Raw genomic sequence first — 13,566 nt, 5'->3', positions numbered from 1 at the left:
TATAGAAAGAAAATGTGTCTAGCTAAGATATTTAAATGCTACATACCTAAACTGATTTTAGGCCTGTCTATTAAGGTGTGGTTTTTTGTTTTTTTTTTTTTTAGTAATGCTGAGGGAGCCACACAAAGATTTTCACAAGTGCCTTCTGCTTGAAATATTTCATTAGTTTATGGAGAAGCATTAACTATTCACAGCTGCAAATTAAATGAAGGTATTTCTGTTATGAAATACTAAGCCAGTGTCTCAGTTTCTGTATTTGTAATGCATGGCTGTCACTTCAGTGAGGCAATATAAAAATATAACTTTTCAAAAACATATTATAAAGCATTTCCATGAATCTGTAATGAAGAAATTGGAGAGAAAACATTAACCCTGTATTTACCTATACTTTTGGATAGCATGATCTGAACAACGGGATTAAAAAAGAAAAACCTCAGTATGAGAACACCATGAGTCCTCTCTAACCAATGAGACCAGAGTGCTCTGGGGAAAACACTATTTGATCAAAAAAAAACCCTGTGTAACAGCGACATGCAGATGGAACCTGACTTAAGATGGGAAAGAAAACCTTCATTCCAGCATTCCTTGAGTTCAGATTCCCCTGAGTTTGCAATTTTAATAGCCACTGAAGCAGGGTTTTATGTACTGATGGAGGGGTTTGTTTGCAAGAAAACTTCAAACACTCATTTAAACAGTGACCTAAATGCCTCTTGGTTTATGAACTGAAAATGAGAGAAGTCTGACACTGCAATATAAAGCATCAGGAAGAACAATGAGGTGATCCAAAACTTCACTTTTCATTCTTAAATTGTTGGGGAAGAAATGAACCTCAGTGAAAAGAAGTGATGAAAGAGTTAGAAAAGCACAAAAAAACCCCAAAACAAACCAACAAATCATAAGAATATGAAAGGTAGAAAAAGACAGGCTTCTGGCTCTGAATGAAGACCTCTGTCTTCAGACAAAGCTTTCGTTCTCAGCATCATGTGCCTATATTAACACTGAAAAGCCTTCATCACTTGATGGAACACAGCTGCTCCTCCCCAGGTTTATGTACTAACCCAACTCAAAGCTTCTCACACTAAGTGGAAAAAAAAATTTAACTTCTAATAGCTAAGATTTTAAAGCATATTTGATATTAAAGTACAAATACGTGAAGAATATGACCATTTCAGCAGTGTGGCACAGATTTCTATCACTTCAAACATCAACCTCAAATTTAGATTAGATACTCATAACAGATGTGTAATTACAAGTTACCACCAGGAGTCCCATTCTTACTCAAGGGACACGTTTTCATTACTAATCTTGCAATTCATAATTCTGATTTTTTGCCGATTTTACTTTGCCAGTTTGGCAGTTTCCACAGAAGTCAGACAGCTGACAGGAGCAGGACCCGGTGACATTTCCCACAAATAACAAGGCCTTGCTGTGGAACCCATTCTATTAGCAGCTGTCTGTCTTGTTCCAAGATAGCACCCTTACCCTCACCACCACCGGACTCTCACCTCTGAGAGGAAAATAAAGAGGAGAGAGGGAAAAAAAAAGAAAAGAAAGAAGTATAATGTGGGCAGAACCATGGCAGTTGCAGTCATACGGAAGAAACACACCACCAAAGGGAACTTTCTTTTGCAAATGAAGCAAAATTTGGTATGTCTTCCGGGTTTGACACTACAAAGCATGAGGGCAACTGATTAAGCAAGACCATTTCCACTTTTTTTCCTGTTTCAGTGTTAGTTTAACACTGACAACTGGATTATTTTGAGTAACATCATGCATAACTATTTCAGAAACTTACCTTCTAAGCAAAATCTGTCATTCTCTTGTAGTCTTACGCACTTTTTGCTTTTCCAGTAAAAACAGTAACAGATACTTTAGAGTGTCACTACAATTATTAGTGACTAGAAGTTTTCACAGAAAACATGTTTGCCTCCAAAATGTCCATATCTCAGAAGGATTAAAACATATCCACACAATTTTATAGCATGCCATGGCAAGGGCAACATTAGAGGGATGTGATCTCATTCTGACCCTGTGTTAATCAATAACATAGACTACTACCCATTCATTCTATAAGCTGCAAGTCAAAAAGGTAGACATTGAATAAACCTCACATAAAACTTCAAAGTTTTGCTTAATTAGACAGGAAAAGGAGGTTGTGCCATCTTCCACAAAACTCTAAAGCTTTTCATAAATAGCAAGTTATATGACGAGTGCGGGATAAACACACTAACTTCATAAAGATGAATTGTATTAACAGGACAATTAAGTGTTTAAAGTAAGAAGTGTCTACCGATTCTCCACACAAAAATAAAAGGTACATTATTTTCACTAAATTCCCCTCATCTAACAACCCCCCATGAACCTGGTGATACCAACATTTTCCTGACACAGCCCTGCTCAAACCAGGCCAAGAAGGTGATAAAATACCAACTGCAGGACCTACTTCACATTAGCAGTCTTCTCTTACCAGTGAACGAACACATGACAGACAGCTAAAGTGAGCAAACTCTGGGATACGCTCTTAAAAAAAAAGGACTGGGCACAAAAATGCTGAAATACACAAGCAATGCATTATTCTTGCATTTCACTCCCTGGACTCTTACTCTAGAAAAAGAGGAAATAATAGCAGACAGAACAGAAGAACATATTTGCTATAAGAATATTGCATTTCTTCTCTACGAGCACAGTATTAAGTGACAGGCTAGGTCTGGACTGACACACGAGGATCAGAACAACGTGGCATAGTCTGCACAGGCTCTTGCCCTCTGGGATGCTTCTCCCCCCTTGCCCACCTTCTCCGTGCCTTGCCTATCAGAGATGCATGCCTGCGCCACCAGGGCTAGGGCACAGTCTCGAGACTCTCTATGCAAAGAACAAAACCTATACATGTAGAAATGGCACGTATCTAACTACCCAAACATGTATATGTGCTGTTTGGCCCCAGGAAGGACAAAGGTAACCCATACTTTGCCAAGGGTAACCCTAACACTGAAGCTTGGGCTTCTGGTGCCATAATACCAAGCTTTACATTTTCAATCTTTCCAGATTACCTCCACAGCTGACAAGAAAGTCTGAGGGCTGACAGTGCTTCCCCTGCCACAAAGTTATGGATACCTGACCTAGACATTGCTAGAAAATTAAATAATTTGAATTGTTCAAATAAAACAATCATTAAAAGCATCTACAAAAATCTCACTTATTGTTAAAGATGCAACCTAATCAAGAGACAACCTGTTTGTTTAGTTTTACAAGTATCTATTTCTTCAGATCCCTTTGAATAAATTCTTCACTGAAGCACCAGAACTGTCAGGGAAAGAGAAGGACCTTGTAAAGTGAAGCATTTGGGGTGTCAGTAAACAACACTATAGAAAATCCACTTTTAGAATGCCACCAATAGAATAAAGAATGCTTGCCTCTGTTTTGGCCTCAGACTTCGAGATGAACTTCCAATCCTCTACTCTGAAATTCCAGCTGTGCCCCTAACATAAAAGTATAGCACCTACTTCAAGAAGTGGTGAAAAATGAGAACCAAGTTACTCAGATAAAGCTGTAATTCTTGATAAATTTGATTTCTGTCCCTTAAATTATTTACATATGACAAGTTTGTTCTGTACAGGTGTCATCCTATCAGCAAGACATGATGCATTTTATCATCTAATTTGACATGTTATTTGCAGCCTGAATTCAACAAGCACAAGAAAAGCCACATTAAAGAGATCAAAACATTGCTAAGACTAAAGCAAGAAGTGTACAAGAACTAACAGAAAAGTGTAATTTGATCATAAATGTCACCCTTCTTTTCAAGAAGATTTTGAGTTTGCCCTCAAAGCTGCATTAATATGATTAACATCTTGTTTTCATGTCTGAAGCATCCACAGACTTTTAGAAATCTTACAGTTGCAGTGCAGAGCCAAATTAAGGGAGAGCTCTCTTAGAAAGTGCACATACCTGTGAGCAGGAATCCACGAAGCTTCTTCAGGGAAACAAATGTCTACTGAACTATATAGTACCTTTCCAACTGCTGTTTTGCTCAGATATGCAGAGGATTAACATACTTCACCATGCAAATGAGACACCTGATATTCCTAAAACTACTACTCATTCCTAAAACACAGCTACTCTTTGCCCATAGACACTGACAGAGAAAATATTTCAGATGTAAATACCCACAATCAAAAATTATGTAGGATGTGTTCCACTTCATACCAGTGGAGATGAAGCCTCTAGGTGTTAACAATACAAGATGTGTTACATAAGACTATGCACTTATTTTTAGAAGCACATTACAAAATTAAGTACTGCACTGGAATCTGTTGCAGAGCCATGGACAGTTACATCAATATGCACAAAGAACAATTGCTCAGTTGGAGCAGAATATTAGATTCGATTCAGACTGAAGTTCTCTCCTGACAGTCCCAAAAAATACTGAACCATCTGAGACTATAAAATTTAATTTACATTCAGCAGATAAAGAAAAAACAAACCAAACCACAAAAAACCTACTAATCATAAAGACCTTTGTCATGAGCAGCAGAATTAATAAAAAATTAGTTTCTTAGATTTGTTATGTTTCTTAACACTTAAACCATGATAACCCTCAACCTCCTTTTCCACATCTCTTTGTGACTTTCCCCCCCACTTCAGGGAAAAGTGTTGTGGTGCACACACTCTGAAAGTCTGCATGTGCTTACAGGATGCCTGACCAGCTGCCATCCTACCGAATACATACCAGATCACATCTGACTATTTCTTTTCCAAGAGGGTGCACTAATTTGAAATTCCTTCTTTCACCTGATGCAATTTTATGAGGTCTGTAGGACCATAATTCCAAACTTAACTTCTCCTTCTGATTTAGGTTTCCATGTAGAAGCATATTTATATAAAATATAAATTCAGTTAAATACTTAACTTTTGAGTTAACTCACAAATTGGGTTACCTATATATACTTGATATATTTTAAATGCTCATGTTTCTTGCAGTTATAAACATAAAATAATCCATGAAGTACATTCTACTATCAACAGATTTTACTACCACCATTTATTCATTTGCAGCCTCTGTTACTCCTCTCCAGGCTCTCTCTTAAGTACATCAACACCAGGACCTGTGAAGCACCTTTAGTCTACTAAGTTTTAAAATACACTGCTCAAAATGGTTTTGTTTTAATGATTGGACTTGGCAGATGCAGGTATTCATTAGTATAGAAAAGGCCAGCAGCTGTACACTGGAATACTTTGTTAAGTGGGAGTTAAAGATGCCTGCTCTTAGTGAGTCACCCCTGGTTACCAACCAGACCTACACTTGGCCATCCCAGTTTTCAAGACTTGCTGAACTCTTGCTATAAAACCTAATTCAGACTAGTGTGAAACTGAATCTACCCTGTGGACCTTGAAAGAACTGCCAGCTGCATTAAAAAAAAAAAATCATTTAAACTAGTTACGTATCTTTCAGAGACAATAAAAGATTAGGATCACAGCTAATATTAAGAGTTCGCAAAACACTAATTAAAATGCTAATGCCATTGAAAATACTACTTGCCATCAACCATATACTGCTGCTATTCACACATACACTGACCTAAGGCAAGCTCAGAAGAGCACCGAACTCCTGAAAACTAAATTTTATCCCTGCAAGAAATTTGGATATTCCCTGTCCCAACACAGATGTCTCACAATATTTATGTTCTTGCCTAACTAAACTTCTGGGAAACTGGGGGAAACAACACATGGATTTATTGTCCAAAACATATCATCCTGAAAATGTCAAAGTTTCCTAAAAAAAACCCCAAAAAATTTAAAAAAAAAATTAAATCCATACCACAGTAGCAAAGGGACCTGAATTTACTTCAACTTCCACCACAAAATAAAAAGTGATACTGACTTACTCTCATGTGTAATGCTGAACTTAATCAATATGATCTTGATCAACTTACTAGAAATGTGCATCCACATCTAGAAAATAAGCCAACAAATTAAGATTTCAACATAAGGTACCTTTCTACTTTACAATGGTGCTTTTGACATGTTAGAAAAGGTACATCATGCAGCAAAGTATCAAGACCAGTACCAACATTGCAATAAATAATCAAACATGTCATTGAAAATATTTTTTGCATCCAGCAGTTTTACAGGTGGACACGGTATCGCAAGGTACTTTAACATTCAGAATTGCTCATTATCTTGTCAGTCTTCAAAAGCTGACATAGCTTACAGCTGATTTCTTTGAAAACCTTTCAGATTTCCACTTCTCCACATCACATGTTACGAACATTCAAGAGATGACCTTCTTCTATACATTTTTTTAGCCTACTTGGTCATTACATAACATACCTGCTTCACAGCTATTTTCCTGTATTTTAACTTTTTCAAAAAGTAAGTATTTATATGCAACAAGTACTTTCTCACAAACCTCATCACTACTGAATGGTAAAAGACTTGAAGCACATACCCAAACAAGTCCCCTACACAGCAGAGCAACAGAAGCAAGGTTGGCAGACATTTTTTCCATCATCATAATTCTCTGGCAACATTTCCTTTGCAAGAATAGTTTTCATAATTCGAATAAAAAATGCATTAAGAATCCTTACAAGGAATAGTCATTCTGCCCCAAACAATGCAAGGTTTTTGTAAGTTGGAAGGGGAAAAATACTATTCCATTGAAGCTCAAAGCAAAAACTCACACAGTCATACAGACTGCAAGACAAACACACAGTCCACTGACACAAGCATTAGCTGCTCACTTTACACCAAGACAGGCATCTTCCTACAACCCTTTGACAGAAAAGATAATATATGATATTACGTTATCATTGTCTGTGTTACAAAGACAGCCTTAGAAGAACTTGTTTGCCAAGCTATTGCCTACAAATCTAAATGTTAACATTTTATAATTCAAAATAGTTGGCTGTAATGAGTCCGGCTGCCTCTTTTTGATGCCTGAAAACTCCCTGCTATTGTTTCCAAATGCACACATATTTAGATTGTAATGAAAATATTGTGGACGTGCCATTCTGAAACACGTAAGGATAAACAATACAACTGCCACCTACCAAACTTGGTACAGGGCCATTTTGGGGGGAGTTAACATTGTTTTTGCTAACTATATGTATTAACTGCTACTGGTATGTGGTTCCACAGAAGTCTTGAACCAGGCAAGTAAAACACAGAAAACAATTATCCTCTTACCACAGACTAGAACGTGGCTATAAATTGGTTAAATGACTTACCCAGAGTAACCCATCACTTCAGTAGGTAACTCAGATAGAAAGCATGGTCCAACTCAATCCATTGGATTACTGTCTGCTCAGCGAGAGCAATGCAAAGTAAGAGTTTCCATTTATGTACCACAAATACAGCAGCATTTATACCAGTTTTCAGTTTAAATAAACTACACCTTTTGACAAACAACTTGACCTCAGCGAGCTACATTCAAACATCACTGATCGATCTCAAGCACATAAAAAAAATCTGGAAGCAGGATTTAAAAATGCTTCTGAAGCTCAATAAAGCAAAAAAACCCAGGAAAAAAATCCCAAGTGACATGGGGTAAAAAAATAATAGTTAAAAATATCCTCCCACAAATTATCCCAAATCAAAAGGAGAACAGGAAGAAACAATGGTTTTACTTACTACTGAATTTTTGATTAACAATTCTTGCATTGCAATTTAACAAGAGAAGGATGTGTCTGAAAAAAGTCTTCATTACAATCAAATTTTAACCTACCAGCATAATCTGAAAGGAATCCTCCTAGGAAATGTAGAGTTGTGAAATTATACATACTAGCACTGCAAAAAGCAATCAGATGGCAGAGTAACCAAATCAGGGGGAAAAATAAATGCACACTTTTCTGTAATGCTACTGATAACCAATGCTACAGCAAGACAGATTAGGGGTTCTCAGTAACCCCTTTGGGCAAGAGCCACTCACACCTTGACTTAGGGCCTATAACACAACCAGACCAGAAGATGAGCTAGTGCACACCACCACAACAAAAAAAATTCTATTTTATGAGAGTATTAAAAATGAAAGATAAAATATAAATTATAAGCAATATGAACATTTTATGGTTGGATTTTTGGTCTCTTGGGTTGTTTTTTTTTTCTTTTTTGCATATACAAACAAAAATATTTTCAATCCTATGTAAGAATCTCTTGCTGATTAGCACAGACCACGGCTGGTATACACACATCTGCTCCAAAACCAAAATAATTCCACAAGGACAATTTAAAATATCCCACTGTGCAGTATTTTCATTTGACACAATTCTTCCTACGCTATTGTAATGCTCAATAAAAGCACAGTTAACTGTCAAAATACGCTATCCATGCTGAAAACTCTCATGCACAAAGTTAACCATCAACACGTGAGCAGGTGCTTTTAAGCCAATGAGACTGCACACAAACTTTCAGGTGCTCATATGCTTTTCCAGGAACCTGGGTCAGGAGACCAACGAAACGCACACAAACACTGCATCTAATGTGCTACTGCAGACCTGGGAAAAAAGGGGCGGGGGGGGAGGAAGGCCAATTCTATTCAGGAAAGATAACTAAAACAAATTGTATTGAATTGTTCAGTATAGTGCATGTGGGACATAATATATTTGCTTGAAATTTAACAGATTTCTGTTGTATAGCAGAATGCTCACATACATTTTTTTACTTATTTATGTCTCAAAAGCTCAAATAAAGCAAAGTAAACCTAACTTCAACTTCTATGCTTCTGTCAGTCCTTGAAATTTACGTACACACTGCACTTACAGTAATTTTTAAAATGAGAAAAATTGTATAATTTACAGAGCAATCATTTAAATATGTCGTAAAAAATACTAGTTTGACTTCCTAAGGTACTGTATTCCTATAGAAACTGGTACAGGGCTTTTTATTTAAGCTAACATTTATAAACACACATAACAAATGTGGCAAATATTCTGCCAAGAATTTAATAATTTTTCTTCTATTTTAAGAACACATTTTTTTCAGGTGCCTTTTAAATCTGTATTCAAGCACATTAGAGCTTTTAAGAAGACATAATTTTAAAAAGTTAGATACAGGGGTCTACTTCCATTAGAACAAAATTCTGTACTTGGGGCACTTTCTATCCTACCTCATGGGAAAACAAGCCATTCAATATTTCTCTTCAGTTTCCAGACAAAGTCAGAAAGCCAGGTGATAGAAACCCCTATTTTAATTCAACTAGGGTGTATTTTTAAGTTCTATTCACTTCTTGAATCCATAAAAAGAAGGAGGTGGAAGATATTTTTGAATAAACGGAGTTATGATACAAGGCCCCTTTAAAGCCATAATGAGGTTACAACTTAGCAATTACTACACAACAGACTTTGCACCAACACTAATATTAGGGTAATTTTTAAGAAAGCTACAGCACAGGCTAAAAAAGCAATAATGTTCCTGATTTCAAAGCTAATCTCTATCTAGACAGAAATGCATTTAGAAATATAAAAAAATATAACAGAAATAGTTTCTGAGATCTACCAGTCTGCTGCAGGCACACAGAATTTTCATATGAAGTGACTGAGGTAAAGACCAAGATTTTCAGGTGAAAACAGCCATTTATGGGACAATTTTTTAGCATCAAACTTCAGGACACACTAACTACCCTATTTTCTCCACTAAATAACAATTATCTAAAATTAGATCCTGTTACAGAGAATTCAAATCAATTTTTTTAGTATAAATTTCTGGGGTTTCTTTATTTTCACTTTTTAGCCAAGGGCTTTTCTTTCATTTGTTGATAGAACTGACACACAAACGGGTTGCAATAACAATGACTACTTTGACAGCAATATTAAGTGTCTAGAAGAGATGTGTAGACAAGGTTTATCTACTACTACACTCTTAGCTTTATCAACAGCTTCCTGAAAATGAAACGGGAAATACACTTGCAAGACAAGTCAGTCAGCTCTTGATAAGTGAGTATTCAAATCCCTTTCTAAAATGAGAAGCAGTCAACGCCTTGAGGTTTAGCATACCAGCTGAATACTCAACATAAACAACAGTGGAAGTTGGGGGCAAAAAGAAGAGAAAAAAAGGCATGGGACAGATACATCGTGTTTACGATCACAAAACCTGATCCTGTGAGTTGTATTCTATTAATATGTTATTATAGGAGAACTTAAAGTACATCAACACATACACAACAATTCTTCTAGGTTGAAAGAAAGATGCCTTTGCAATATAAACTTCAACAATTATTTTGCTCTTACAGGTCATCACAAGTCTTATCAGTCTGAAACAAATCCAAGCTTCCCAAAACATAAAGTTTTCCAGTAACAGATATGACAGCAGGTTTGATCATCTTAATCTTTCCCCAGCTGAAGAGTTAAAACTAGCAGCCAGTCACCAGCACAAGATGTTGCTGCTGTGCAGGCACACAGGAGTGTCTCCTTCACACACTCAAGTCACACGCACACACACATATATACATTCATGAAAGATACACAGAAAGTTCTTATCCTCGCCTGGGGATAAAACAGCGCAAAGTTGGAAACAACTTTTTCCCTGATAAAAAAAGACAGCAGCAATGAAAATATGCTTGTCTTAGATGTGAATAAGCAGCAGAATACAACTAACACCTTACACAAACATATTTTCATTTTCTCACATTACAGAGCCTTCAAAACAAAGTTACTTGTAATTTCACCAAGAAAAACCCACCCTAAAACCGAGAATACCCATTAGTTGGTACCTTGTTTTCACCAGGAGCACACATACACCAACCAGACTGCCAACACTGACCCTTGCATCTTTCCCCACCGCCCTACTGTCCCCCTCTTATCCCTAACCTGTCACCCTGTGCCACCTCCTCTCCCAGCACGGGTCAGGTTCACGCCAGAGCTTGTCATCGCCGCCCAAACTGGCCGGGGAAGGCTGGCTCCTTATTCCGGCGACCGCGCTCGGTCCCTTTCAAGTTTGTTTTACACACACGTCCGAAGGAAAGCCAGAACCTGTTTACACACCGCCTTAACTGCCGCCAGGAGGAGAGTGAAACAGGCGCGAGCAAAAAAAAAAAAAAATTTCAACCGAAAGCCAGCCAGCAGCACCCCCGTCTCACCCCCTTTCTCCGCCCGGGGCCCGCGGCGCAGGCCGCACGGCTGCTCGGCGAGGCGCGGGGCCGGCGCAGCCCCGGCCGTGGGCGGCAGGTTCCGCTGCCCCGGCGCCGGGCCCGGGGAACGCGGCGGGCGGGGGCCGGGCGGCCCCGCGGGGCCGGGTTCGGAGGGACGGGGGAGGCCCGGGAACAGCCGGCGGGGCGGCGGCGGGAAGGAGCCGTTCGGGCGGGCCGGGCGGGCCGAGCGGGCCGCAGGGCGAGCTGCCAACGGCGGCCGCAGGGATGCGGGGCCCGGGCACCGCCGGGCCGCGGCCTCGCCTGGCCCGGGCGCGGCGCCCGGGGGCTGCCGCCGCCCGCGGCCGCGGAGCAGGGCGGGGGGTGGCGGGCCGGGCCGGGCCTGCGGCTGCGCCCCCGGCTCGGGCGCCGCGCGTCCCCCCCGCTCCCCCTCGGAGACAAAAGCAAACGGAAACCCGGCGGGGCGGCCCTAGGCCCGCCGAGCCCCGCCGAGGGCCGCGCCACCGCCCGGGCCTCCCACATCGGCCGCGGCCGGGACGGCGGCGAGGCCCGGGTCGGCGGCGGGGCCGGGGAGGGGCGGCCGGGGCCGGACTCACCGCATGAATTTTCTTGTCCCGCGAATCCAAGATGGCTGAGTATCCAGCACGGAGGATGCTGGGGGAGCAACCTTTACCCTCTGACCCGGCCGCCGCCGTGACCCCGCCGCCGCTCGGCCCGGCCGCCAGCGCCGAGGGGCGGGGGCAGCGCTGCCGCACCGCCCGCAACGGCCCAGCCCTGCGGAGGGGCTGAGGGGGACGGGGAGGAAGGGGAGGAGGAAGGAGCAGCGAGGCTCCCTCGGCTGCGCTCCCTCCGCCTCCCGCGGGAGACGCGGCCCAGTGCTGGGGGCAGGGCCCGCAGGCCGCGGGGCTGCCGGATCTCACCGCGCTCCGGCGGCTCCACTGAGACGCTGCTGGCCTGGGACGCGCCCGGCTCAGATCCCGTTCTGTGAGGGGAGAGGGCGGCGCGCAGGCCTGGAGCGCCGGGCCAGACCGGGGCGCGGGGGTGAGCAGGGTCAGGGCGCAGCAGGGCTCCCCGATCCTCCCCTCACCCCTGCACCCCCAGGGCTGCCGGGGGCCTGTTGGAGACCTACCCCAGGTGGACGCGCTCCCCAGGGAAGCGCCCCAGCTTCCAGAGGGGGTGTCCCATCCCCCGTGGCGCCGGTCTGTCAACTCGCTTTAGGTTGCAGAGTGCAGAAGGAACGGCCTGGCCTCGCCGCAGGTTTTGTGTTACCCTGCGGGCGATTTAGGTCAGGAACGACTCGGCGATGTGGTAAATTGTGTGAAAGTTACTATTTTCTCTGCAGTGTGGTAGCAGTGGAGAGACAGATCACACTATCCGCTTTGTATGTTAATAAAGTGGAAAAGTATTTCCAAGATCCGGACTTTTAATTTATCGACCCTCAAAATGTATGTTGCAGCAGTGGCTGGAATACAGCAAGTGCTGATGTACAAAACACTCATGCAAATAATCCCCTTGAGTTCAATGAGACTGTCAATGGTGTAAGACCTAAGCCTGTGCACAAGCGTTTACAGGATGAAGGCCCACATTTTTGTGACTTGGCTGCTCTGCTCCATCAAGAAAAACAATGTCACTGACACCTTAGTTTTGTTGTAAAATCATAGTAAAGTTTAAAATTTCAAGCAAAAATATGAGCGTATAATACTTTGTCAGAAATAGCAGGTTTCTTTCAATAGTTTCATGTGTGCTTTTTCCTCAGGTTTGACTTTGAACCTCCAAACTGAATTTAGAATTACTGAAGAATTCAGTAGGTTACACAATACTGATATTTTATAGAAGCACTGGTACTACAGTAACGTCTGTCAACATAAATATGTTTTGAAGATAAAAGAACAGTCTTTCATCTAAGCCAGGAGACCAGTTTCTTAATGCTACCACCTTTTGTACAGTATAGTTGTGTGATGAGCATGGCTGCCATGTCACTGAAATGAATGTCTACATACACCATCCAGGAAAGCACTGCGTTTTATTATTCTAATAATAAACCTTTCATTTGTGACTCAAATATTCATGCATTTGCTAAAATCAAACCATTAAAAAGCACCAAAAGTGGCATGCTGTTTAGAGTATGAACTTCTGGACTACTTTTGTTGTTGAATCTGAAAAATCAAACATTTCTTCTTACCACAAATCAAATATAAAAGCAGTACTTTAAGACTGAAAAATATGATCAATGTTATTAGTGTTATTATATAAGTGTTTGGATAGTCTGATTCTTTTATACCCATTTATAAACATTTTGCTTCATTATGTTTCACACTCTAATGGTCTGAGTTTCTTTTTCAAAAGCTAATTTTTGTTCCATTTTCCCAAAGAGAAGTCATTTAAGACAATACCCAACAATATGATGCAAGTAAACTAAGAACCTGATATTGTCATTGCATCTACATGGACCACTCTCTCTGTCCTTTACAAAATTACAGTTTACA

The 13,566-nt window shown here is 41.0% G+C and overlaps 1 protein-coding gene across 2 annotated transcripts in view; it reads right to left on the bottom strand.

The window, feature by feature from the left end:
• The window catches only part of CNOT2 (CCR4-NOT transcription complex subunit 2), an 82,169-nt gene extending 70,385 nt beyond the window's left edge, over positions 1-11,784 (bottom strand). Inside the window, exon 1 of one of the 2 annotated variants that reach the window (XM_039571177.1) lies at positions 11,677-11,784. The gene's annotated coding sequence lies outside the window, so the exon portion shown is untranslated. Of the gene's footprint in view, positions 1-10,802; positions 11,010-11,676 lie in introns of those variants that run through there. The other variant, XM_010413682.4, reaches the window with a different exon arrangement.
• Positions 11,785-13,566: the final 1,782 nt, after the last annotated feature.

This window comes from Corvus cornix, chromosome 1A (genome assembly GCF_000738735.6).
Source record: "Corvus cornix cornix isolate S_Up_H32 chromosome 1A, ASM73873v5, whole genome shotgun sequence".
In the NCBI taxonomy this organism is placed as follows: domain Eukaryota; kingdom Metazoa; phylum Chordata; class Aves; order Passeriformes; family Corvidae; genus Corvus; species Corvus cornix.
This window is presented reverse-complemented; position numbering and strand designations above follow the sequence as displayed.